Here is a 12,619-nt window from a genome sequence, read left to right on the forward strand (position 1 = left end):
GCATGTGTCCCTTGTCTAAAATTTAGAAGTTTCATAATTGGTGCTATGTCTAGACCAAATTTCATAGCTGAAATAGTGTATGTGAACAACATAATATTGCTAAAAATAAACAGTGTATTACCTGTGATGTAAATATTTTCCATGGAAATGAATTAGCCGGTGGCAATGAAAAGAAGTGACTTCTTAAGGGGATTTTTGTTAAAGGATTCCCGTCAATACTGATGCCCAGCTTTGCATTTTAAAATATTTTTATAAGAAATCATTACTGGTCTGTTTTGAATAGTCACCAGTAAGCAATTATACTCTGTAATTGTGATTAGACCTGTAGCTTTCTCCAAGCATTTTGTTTACATAAGGTTTCATCAGCCATTTACTGGCAGAATGCCTGATATAAAAATGAAACTACAACAGAGTGATACTGTAGGGAGGGAGTATTGGATATGGACAGGCTGGAGCACCGTTTCTTCTGACATCCTGAAGCCACAGGAAGCTTTATTTGGGGGATTAAGGCCACACTATTCCTTATCTATAGTGCTGAGTCCCCCCCTTCAGCCTGCTGGTACTTACAGATGAGATCTGGACCTTGTTGCTTCTGACAGCTAGATTGGCAGTCTATATCCCACTACTCCATACCTCTTACCCTGGGTCTTCTCATAATAGAATAGAAAGCAACAAACTGGACATACAGAAGAAATCCCCCATCTGTAATCTCCGGAAGAGGATTAGGGCCACTGTTGAAAAAATTATGTGAGTCTCAGAATTCTGAGAATAGTCAGAATTCTGACTTCATTCTTAGAATTCTAAGAATAAAGTCAGAATTTTGACTTTAATCTCAGAATTCTGACTTTAATCTCAGCATTCTGAGAATAAAGTCAGAACTCACATACATTTTTCACCAGTGGCCCTAATCCTCTTCCGTAGTAATCACGCGGCATGGCTAGGAATTACAATCAATGCTTTCTCAAGTATGGGTGGGCAACATAGTTGTAGGACTTGAGGCAAATTAAGATTCTCATTTAACAAAACAAACTTCTCTGTTTCCTTTAACCTCAGAATTGTTGAATTTGTTGAACAGCGGCACGGGTTTGAATCCAACCTGCAGCACTTTGCTGCGTGTCATCCCCCATCTCTCTCCCCATTTCCTGTCTATCTATTGACACTAATAAAGAAAAAGAAAAATGCATGCCTCCGTGGTAAATGGAGAATCAAAACACGGAGGTAAGCGCAGCTTTATAACTAACATTTTAGCTTTCGCACCTATGTATTGTTACTTATGACGTACAGTATATGATCTGTATCTCATATATCACAATAAGCTAATTTAGGCCAATATATCCACATGGCTCATTTATCAATTAAGCTCTGCTGATCACACATTTTTGCCCTTTGATGAAACTTGAGAATTTACATTATTCAACTTATTTAGCTTTTTTATTTCATATCTACAGATATTGAGAGATGACAGGAAATGACGGGAAAACAGAAATCCCGAGCAGGACTCTATCTGAGGACATTGAGATTTATGGTTGCCGTTTTAAACCCTATGCCTTGAGGTCGCCCCCAGATGAGCTGTTTCAACGGTTTTACAGTTAATGTGTCATCACAATGCTTTTCTCATTTTCATTTGGGCTGTAGGTTGTTAACCTTCACCCCTTAAGTAACGACAGCATATGAGAAATGTGGTGTCTAACTTCCCACTTCAGCTTCTATAACTATTTATAAATGTTCTTTAGAAATCCCTGTCTTAGTCATGAGATGAATTTATACTTGAGGGAGTATCTTCCCTTTTCAACTATTGTGGTTGCTCCTCTCAGCCGCTTTAGAATTTACCTTTTGCGACTAAGCTGGGATGCAAAGACGTTTGTGACTCCCTGTATGAACAGGTGGTGGATGTAGATGCTGAATTTTCCTGGCACCGGCTTCCACAAGGCCGTCCCTGGGTTTCCAGCCTCACTGCTGAGCCTCAGATGTTATTCTGTTGTATGTGTTTTATTTGTATAGATGACATTTCTCTGGTATTATGCTAGTGCTGACAGTTTTTCTTTTCTTCCAGCCGGTAGTATCGGTTCTCTGCATCTCTCTATTCACGCTTTTTATTCTCAATATTTGTGTTGTGCTTCATCAGTAATTACTTCCTGGCTTGTTCTTTTTCATGTGAAAAGACAGCTTGATGCACAACAAGGTTTTCTGCTAATCTGAAGAATTTGCCTTTGTTCATATCAAAACTGTTGCTGTAGGGCGCCCGGTTCGCTCAGTTGGAGGAGCGTGCGCCCGTATATAAAGGTTTACTCCTCGACGCAGAGGCCGCGGGTTCGACTCCGACCTGTGGCCCTTTGCTGCACGTTGTTGCCCCTCACTCTTCCCTTTCATGTCTTCATCTGTTCTGTCAAAATAAAGACCTAAAATGCCCCAAAATAGTCTTAAAAACGTTTTACTTTTGCTTTGGTGAAAGTCTGACATCCTGACAGGAAGTAAATATGTTTAAACAAGAATAAAAGTTCTGTAGTTACAGCACTACAATTTTAGCTCCAATTAAACAGTCTTCTCTCATTTTTTTTTAATCTTTAACACCTCCTCTTAGATTGTTTATGTTTATATCCAGTAAATAAAACTACCAAGGTTATTGCCGATTTATCATCCCTTAGCCAAGATATTTTTTAGAAGGCTATGGCATACAGTCAAACTGCAGTTAAACACATATTCATAAATATGTAATCTTTAAATGCATTTGAAATGACCAAGACATTGGTTGTGTATTACATAAAACCCCTTATTATATTTTGAAAAGGAATTGAAAAGTAGTTCTTTACCTAATTCCAAATATCCATTGTATCATGCTGTGAAAACTAACATAATTTAAGACTCCACTAAGAGATATAATGGGGATTATCTAACCGGCCCTTTGTGGTTTCTGTATTTAAAGCTCTGCCGACAAGTTCATAAATCACTCACGTAGCTAATGTGGATATCCGTTTTGGAGAAAATGACTATGGATTTGGAGGTGATGGTGATTGCGGAATGAAAGAAAGCACATTTGTCATTGTTATCATTTAGACTGGTGTTGGCCGCTGAGGAAGCTATTCAGGAAATGATGACACCGGGGGACCTAAATAGGCTGGGGGGAGCTGAGGATAAATGGGGACTGCACTTAAATGTGGCCATTACATCTGTTAGCTCTTCTTTTTAGGTGTCTACAATGCAAATGGAGAAATGGTTCTATAATAGAATCGTGAAGAAAAAGTCTACAAATAATTTGGAGTGCATCCATAGGTGACGGCATCACAGATATCAACAAACCTTCCTGAGGTTAAACGTTTCAAAGAGCACTGGCGTCAGTCAGAGCTCTATCGCCCTTCACATTGTCAACCATATCTAAGAAGCTCTAACATGTCCTGCTTGGAAGAGGCTCGTTGTACGTATCAATGTATTTGACAGTTGCAACATTTAAAAACTGGACAGGGTCGGCTGCTTGAAACAAATCCACTGTCAGCGCTTTTTAAATACTTAATTCTGTTGCCTGTGGCGAGGAAAGATAATGCAAACTTTGCCAAGCGCTCTCATTTGTGGTATCAGATTGATAAAGCTCCATCACCCGTAAAGAGGACACAGGATGAATTTCTGCAGTAATAGGTAAATATTTGAATGCTACATCAGCAACCGTAGAAGAACAATCTCACCTTAAGGTCCATTTCATAGCTGTTGTGGTGCTCTCAATCATGTCAAATTTTCTGTCAGCAAATGGAGTTTGCTCAGCTCAAATAGAATTATACATCTTGAAATGTCTATATTTCAAGACTACAGTACTATATAAATTGTATTTCATCCATTTAAGTTTAGTAGGTGACGTTTAAACTGCAGTTTTTGATCCATGCTCACTTTCTTATTCAAGATGAAATCCAGAGCACCATCACTTTAAACATTCAAACACCTCAAATTAAACATTAAAATAGGTAATTTGTAATTGCCCTCGCTATTGAGACGTATAATTGTTTTCTGATCTGACACCATTCGTCAGTGCCTTCCAATGCCGTTCCAAATTACCGGTACAGTCACCGTCATGGGTAAAGGAAACCAGTGTCGTCTTGTTTCAAAAGTCCAGCTTTCAGTTGACAATTCCATCCACCCTGACCTCCTTTCTCTAAAAACTCTCCTTTACGGTTCAGCTCTTTAACAACATAAAAACGGCTTTGTCCTTTGCCCCCGACAGATGAAGGCCATAATGCTTTGAGAGCTTTGTCTCTTTCTCTGCTGTTTTTCTTCGGTCCAAAAAATAATGAGATCTTTAATTCATCAATCTTCCCCGAAATGTCGAAAGAGATCTTATTATCTCTTGAGCACAGCACAAATGAAACCTACTGCATAGCTTTTGATGAGGAAGGTAAATATTACTTTTTATTGCAGATAATTAAATTCATTAAACACACTTTAATGTGAACGTGTGTAATGATTTTACAATTCAGTTTTCATAATATAACGTCTTGTTTACTTGTCTTCCCATTTGTCTTCTCCAGACTAGATAAGTGTTACGATACAGGGCAATATATTGCTCTTATACTGTACAATTATAATGCCAGTGAATGCCCACTTTCTACATGCAGTACACACTTTAAGCCATTCCCATGGGCTATTGGAGGAAGGAGAAAAAAAGTTTTGACGAAATCAAATTTGATACAAATTGCATTTGCTCCCAAGGAGGAGACATTGAAACCTTTTTCGCAAGAACAAGCTGACAGTGATTTCATTTGTCTAAGTAGATAAATCATACATATTGAACTTGTCTCTCACGGCGTGTCACCGCTCAGACCTGATTTAATTTGCCAATTTCTGCTGGAGCAAGACGCCAGGCTTAGACATAGAAACTCTGAAGGGTACACCGTTTCAGCATTTTAATTAGTTGCACAGGTCCCCTCCTTTTCCTCATACTTCAACCAAATGAAATTTTTGAGTTTATTGTCTATTTTCTTTTTTTTAGATGTCTTTGAATTACAGATCCCAAACATGAATGCGTCTTTGAAAACACAGCCAGTTCTAGTCATTGACCTTTTGAGAGTTTCGACATCTGTGGTGTCTTTGTGCATCTACCGCTCACTATAAGGTATTGCAAAAAAAATCCAATGAGAGGATTCAAATAGCGACCGAGCAAATGCTCCGTAAATTGGATGGGGTTGGAAGGGTTCAAGTGTACCTGATGTGAGATCAATTGTATTGGAGTGCAGCAGTAACACTTAGGATGCTCTTTGCAACATGGTGGGGGCAGCGGGTGCCATGTGTGACAAGAGGACAGAGGCAGTCACAGAAAAAAAAAAAAAAAAAAAAAAAAAGCAGTGATGAAAGACAAACCATTTGTGCCCACGACTGAATACTGAAAGCTATATTTTATGGCTGCTATTCTACCAAATTGCTTTTCTGCGTCGGGGTGGCTTTTTAAATAATGCAATCGGTTAAAAGCTCTCTGTAAAGGCTGTGCTTGCATGGCGTGGGAAGCTGGAATGGAATTGAGTGTATTTTTTCGAGAGAGGGTTATAATTCATGCACCAATGAAATATGGCCACTTTGTGTTTATCTTTGCCACTTTGATTCAACAGGCTTCAACGTGTACACAATCTGTTTCAAGATGAGTTCAGAGACCCTTTGGTCCAATGTCTTTAATGACAGTCATTCACACGAGTCTGGACTGTTTTGATTGCAGGGTTTTAAGAGTATTATGATATGATGATGGCAACATGTGGCCTTTGCTTCATTTTGCCTTTTCAAACAAATTAGTAAAAGTCACACTACTGGTAGAGCACCATTACCCACACAACAGTGTTTTATTCCGTGGTTATACTGGGCAGCATGCTTCTCCATCACCTCTGCCTTCTCCTCTGATGTAATTAAAAGCTCTGTGACGTTAGCATGGCCACGCATTCGCCATGAGGGCGTAGTTTGTTGACCCTCCCCAACACCACCGCTGATGCTTCTCATCAGCGAAACACATGGGTCACCCTCTGGACTCTACACAATGGCTGACAAAATGATGGATCAGTTCTTCCATATTGGCTTGTTGATCCATAGTCACCCCCCCCCGCCCTTAGCCCCCGCTGACAGAGTGGATATTGGCATTTGCCACTCAGGCTGCTGTGCCCCCAAGTCCCGTAACTGCTGATTAGGCAAATGAGTCTCGGCCTGCGGAATAATTAATGTTTAACATTGGGGTCTTTACTCAGTGGATGATCGAATGGCATCGAGGTGAGAGTGGTAGTGTAGATTGGACTGCAGGGGCCCGGCACCCTGTGAGGAGAGGGGCCGCAGCTGGATCAATGTTAATGTGAGCCTGGGTTAACCTTAGCATGCCTGTGAGCGGCTATGTGGTGCAAAGTATTTAATTGTCTCTTAATTCATTTGTTTATTGCCCATTGAATCAAGGGGACTCTTATAGCAGCGGAAAGGGAGAAGGGGCCTGAGTGTTTGTCTTTCATAATGACTCTCGAATGACTTTTTGCCTTTTTGCCCGGTTGTTATCGGCCTGTGGGTCTGTGGGACAGTCGGTCTACCATTTTGGTCCACGCTGAAATATCTTAGCAACTACTGGATGGATTCCCATGTCATTTTTGCAGACATTCATGAAATTAATTAATTCTTCCATTTGTGATTTGAAGTGACATTTCTCTAAAGCTGTTGGATGGACTATCATGCATGATGATCCCTGACTTTTCGGGTCCAATTTTTAATCTGTCCAATACGTTTGTTTTATTCACAGTTTGGTTGTCTTTACAATACAAATTAAAGCCTCAGAGCTACCAATGTGTCTATAGACTGTTACGCATGTTTGATTATAGGTCATCGTATCTAATGCAAAAGCATAGTTTGTGTCTTTCAGCTCATAGCTTTGGCGGCAGACTGATGTACATCCCACTGTTGGAATCCTCGACAGTTAAATACAGTCACACTTTTACACTATTTAGCTGTCAGCATTTTAGCCACTTTTAATCCAGTTACTACGGTAGGCAAATGTTATCTGCTGTGTAACATGTTATTAGTGTTTACTAGCGTGACATGTGTCAATGTTTTTGTTGCCTCTAACGCGGGTTTCGGAGCATCTGAGAGCATCGCAGACATTTTAAGTGACACCGAAATCCGTGTTGCTATTTTTTACCGCGCACGGATTTGAATGTATTCGTATTTAACGTGAACAGAAAGTTGTGTTGCCTGTATCTTTTCACGGTACACGCACATGTGTAGAAATAGTATCCTTCAATAAAGGAGGAATGTAGCACAATATGGATGTGGAAGCAGTTTTAATTAGCCTTTGTGACAGGCTAATTATACAGGCTACCATCGTGATAATTAATCGTGATCTCAATATTGATCAAAATAATCGTGATTATCATCAGTTGCATAAATACAATGCATGCTGGATTGTTACCTTATGCCCTGTTGTTCCTAATCATAGCAGGCTGATTCAGGATACAACCCGTAAACATGTACCAGAGTAATCTTAATGTGATCCATTCATTTCAGATGTTACTGACAATGACTCCTCTCTAATGCAAGGGTTATAGAGGAGAATGAATAAGCACAATGATAAAAAAAGAGGAAAAACTAAACCCTGCTCATATTGTAAACAACACTCTGAAAGCCCCACTGAATGACTTGCAGGTATGTTTGAATTGGATGTACTATTTTTCATTTTGAACTAATAAAATATTTAAGGGGCAGACAAAAGTCTGTGCAGCATGCTTGACCTTCAAAGCAGAAAGTCTGCCCTGTTATTACAGTATTTATATGGCTGTCCCCACCAGGGAAGCAGGGATATAAAAAATATTTAATTACTCAATTAACTGGGGTGGACTATACTGTAACCTTGTAGGAAACAGGTGAGCGAATAGGGCACATTTAACCAAATTCAACAAAAGGGAAAGGCACAAAGGAACAAAGATTAACAGTGCAAATGAGAATATTCGCTTTCTGTTATAAAGTTAATTTACATGCTTGCATAAGAGTTGAGTCGAGATGAGGTGACATTAACGAAACAGTTAGATTTCAGTCATCATCCTGAGACAGTCCCCACATTGAGATGACACCTCTGAATGACATTGATGGAGGAATAATAGTGGGCTCAGTGGATGGATACCAATGGGTTCCAAAACAGTTGAGAGTGCTGTATTGTTTTCAGTTTAAAAAAAGCTCTGTGCACTGAGAGCATATTCTCTCATTATCTCTGTCACTGCATTTCACCCGTGATGTTATGGATTTATGGGGGGGAAGAGAACGTTCATATCCCAGGTGGGGGCTCTAATGTGGCCGGATTCAGTTCATTATCGATTTTTCCTCTTTTAACTGCACCGAAAGCGTTCAATGGAGTGATGAGAAAGGGATTACCGTCAGCAGGTCGGAATAAAACTTTCATAGGAACAGTTTGCTATTCCTTAATGCTCCAAGCTACTTTGAAAGTAAAATTCCAAATTTACATTTCACGTTGTTCCACTAACCGGTATAAAACTACCCCTTTCAGTGGGTAGGAGCTTGACTGAGAACTAAGAGATTGAATATAGATATTTATATTTCATGATGAAATAGTATACATGTATTTATTATATGGACAAAGCAGTTGTATTCTAGATCAACTGGAAATAATTGCAAAAATGCGTGCTTTGTTAACCCTTGTGTTGTCTTTTACATCAGAAATATGGATTTCTTTCAACCAAATTGCCCAAAAATAACATGGATGATTCCATACAACATTCTTTAGGTAAAATTAATGATTACTTTCATTGAATTTTTGGGGTTTTATTTAATCGTATAGCATTTTAATTCCTTTTTTTTTTAATGGTTTCAAAACAGTATCTGGACTGAACTTTGACATATACCCATCTGTGATCCACTCAACATCCTCTGATCTTAACTATTAGTCAAAATAATTCATAATTTCTGCTTTTTCAACTCAAACCTTATGTACAATTTGATATAAATGAGTTTTGTTGACCATGAATTCCAAGAATAAGTGTAAAACCTATCAGTAAACCAGCTCAGGTTTTTAAAAAAGCGCCAAAAGCATGGAAAAAGTGACAAATAATCAGAAAAGCGGAAAAAGCATCGGAAAAGCACAAAAAAAAAAATAATTTTCAATTTTGAGAAAACAAGGACAAGTTCATGGTTAGCGGGAAGTTAAAACACAAGGGTTAAAAAGATGAAGATGAAGATGGTTTTCATGCAAAACCATGAAGATGGTGATGGAGTCTTTGCAAATAAGATTAGTTTTCTGAATTTTGCGAGTGAATATAAGTAAATATAACCACACTGCCCAATCTGCTTAGATTAATTGTTGTTAATGACTCAAACAGCATACTTTATTCAGGCATGTTCAAAGTTTTGTAAGTTTTTGTAATGTGATGTCATACACTGGATTACTAAGTACAAATGATCTTGTAATTCATGGTTGTATTTGACAATATTTGTCAAGTAATGATGGTGAATACAAAAGTCAAAGAAAATCTATAAGAAGCTTTAATTGTAAATTGCAGTTCTACAGAGAAACTCATCAGAATCACAGCTGACAAAAGTTCTATACTTTCCTTAAAAAAAAAAAAGAGTTTTTTTCGTGTCTTCAGCAGACATTGATTAATCGTCTCTTGAGGAGTTTGAAGGTCCATTCATAAAAAAGGAGGCTCCATTTCACAGACTTTATGGGAGAGATTAATCATGTTTTGATCTGTTAAAAGACTGCTGACTTGAAGTTGTCATAGAAACCTTTTTGAAAGAGCTTTTTTTCAGTTAACAGTTTTGTGTAGACAAACTCAACCACAGAAGAAAATCTTACCTTGAGTTAAAATAATACTGCTTAGGAAAACGGCACTAAAAGACCAAAAGTACCATGAATACATTGGTGACTTTTACTACACTCAACAAATTAAATAAATATGGGATGTAGGAAAAATACATTATTACCAGTCTTACTAGTAGCAGCTAAAATAGTGGCACTATAGGAGCTTGAATCATTCCATGGAAAACCTGTCATTGGTTTTAGACAAGTTTGGTACAAAGTTGAAACAGGACCTTCGGTTAAAACCTGATCAGAATTATGCATGCTGGGTAGCTTCATGGTTATCTTTGCATTACATTATGATAATTATTGTACCTTGTCTCCTCTGTGTCTGATGCATTCAATGTATGCCTTATCTTAAAAGGACTATGATAATCCACAGCAAATTCCCACTTGAAGTTGTAATTCTTAAGATTTGAGTTGATTTGGTGCTTTTCACGTGAAGCAGGGGCAGTTACATTAGCCGTAACCTTAGTACATCTCCGACATGGTGGGAAGAGAGCAGACTGGGAGGCTGTTATCAATGAAACAAAATTTCACTCCATGACATTTTGATAATTTCCTAGTGAATCCCTTGTGCATGTGAAGACAATCTGAATCCAGAATAACAAGGACGGACTCTGCCACTAACAATAATATGTAATATATAAAGCGATAATTGCTATTTCTAAACAATATTTTTATTAAGTTTTTCCAATTATACCAAACAACAACTGCAGCAAACATAGTTGGCCATCAAATAAGAAAGGCAAGTAAAGAAACATGGTAATTAAAACAGATGTTACAGTAATTACAATGCGCGGAAATCTTGAAGATCACATGACCTTGTACATTTTATAATCTTATTCCAGGTGTCCAGTCTTTGGCTTTATTGATTATTATTTTGTTTAGAAAACCCAAAGAATCTCCCCCAGAAATTTTCAAAAACTGCCAACCTTCTTTTAGTAATTAATTTTCTATAGCAACGCACAGTGATCCTTAATAAAATGATTCATATTTGTTTCTTTGCATTTTTCCATCCCGCACCTATCGCTCTCTTTGCTAGTTAGGAGACACAAGCCTATTAGTGCACGGTTACTCTTAATTGTAAAATCCCTTAGATAAATAACCAGGAAAGCGATAAATGCAGTGAATCGGCTACTGCAGGAAAACATTTAGACCATAAATCAAAAATGGGGTTGGATTTCATGAAAATCTTAGGAATCATAACTTAATTAAAAATGTTGGCCATGGAGTCAGTGGAGTCACCAAAAGTATTGGGATTTATTATCTAAGGCCAATGGATATCCATATCACATTTCATTGATAGTTGGCTCACAGGCACTACATGTCTTGCTTTGGACCAAAGTGTTGGATAGACTTTCAGATGGCTCAACTAGCCACCCATGAACCCGGCTGCTCGGACTGAAAAAACGAACGTGTTGTCATGCAAACAACACATGAAACAACAGAGCTTTTATTTGTGTAGCTCCAGGGTTTTTACCACTTTATTAGCTTGCTATTAGCTAAGACATACAGTACATTCCCAATAGATCATACAGGAAGGCCACTGCAGTATCACTTACAGGGAACACACTATCCCTGCGTGTTTATCATGTAACCCTGGGCTTTGTACGGGATGTCTGACGTGACATTTCATGAGCATGTATCACATCACAAAGCGTGAAATCCCAAGGAGATCCTATGACAGAGGCATGATCGGGAGTAGATTAACGCAGTCACCCCCCACATCCCGGACGACCTTAGCACGTGTAACACCTAAACTCAAATTAGGATGGAAAGCCAGCATCTTGCATATTGATAACCTCCAATAGTGTCACTCATTCATCACCACCTCGTCCGACATGACACTTTTTTGAGCAAAAAGAGTGTAAAATATTTTAATAATACAATACAATAATGATATGTAATGTTAGATATCTGCAAGTTATGGCACTGATACTGTAGTCATTGAAGCAAACATAAAGGAGATTTTGTGCGCATCATACAGTATCCTCACTTTTGGAAAGCAGTCTTCCCCAAGCCAATTTGTTTGGGAGGACTAATGCCAGACAGCTGCGCAATTACAGCTCAGCACAAAGCTAAGCCAATCTACTAGAGACAGTAATGGCTCGCATTGATATGCCTGTGTCTGTCTGAACAGTACCCACACACTGAATTGTCAACATAATGTCACACTCGCATCTCAGGTTGAGCAGTGGAGCAGCGTCTTTATTTTTTTTTTTTCTTCTCCAGCGCTTGTTACTTGATAATGAAAGTGAGATGATGGCAGCGAAATGCACCCATATTAATCTCTCAGCATTTTCCACCATGACAGCACAATTTTCAGTGCCGCTACGACCGATCAGCCGCCTCAGTGTACATGTCTCTCAGAGCAGAAGCAGACTCTGCTTGCATCTCCCAGATCCAATTTGGATATCATGTTTAATGTCTGTCATTGTGAAAAGAAGAGACAGAGGGAGAGGGTCTGTTGACATTGAAACAAACTTTAAAACATTTAAGATTTCTGGATGTTTCTTTAGTCATGTTGCACAATTTTGGTTACTGTTGCTATAGTTATATGAATACGTACTTTCACTACATTGCCCAAGTCTGAGTGACAGTGGATAAATAAATAACAGATAAATAAATACACACCAGGAGGGAAATGGCTGATTGAGGATTTTACCTGCTCAGAAAAACAAAAAAAAACAAAGCCATTTCCTGGTCTGTTCTGATTACTTGCACATTCATTATGTGCCTCTACAAAATGAAATGCAGCACAAAGTACTGCTCCTCTTGCTGCAATGTTCATCTCTTCCCTTTTTTAGATTGCAG

The 12,619-nt window shown here is 38.5% G+C and overlaps 1 long non-coding RNA gene across 2 annotated transcripts in view; it reads left to right on the top strand.

Annotated features, from left to right (window-relative positions):
- The window catches only part of LOC116707317 (uncharacterized), a 146,849-nt gene that overhangs the window by 16,541 nt on the left and 117,689 nt on the right, over positions 1-12,619 (top strand). The window lies entirely within an intron of this gene.

Source organism: Etheostoma spectabile, chromosome 19, assembly GCF_008692095.1.
Source record: "Etheostoma spectabile isolate EspeVRDwgs_2016 chromosome 19, UIUC_Espe_1.0, whole genome shotgun sequence".
NCBI lineage: Eukaryota > Metazoa > Chordata > Actinopteri > Perciformes > Percidae > Etheostoma > Etheostoma spectabile.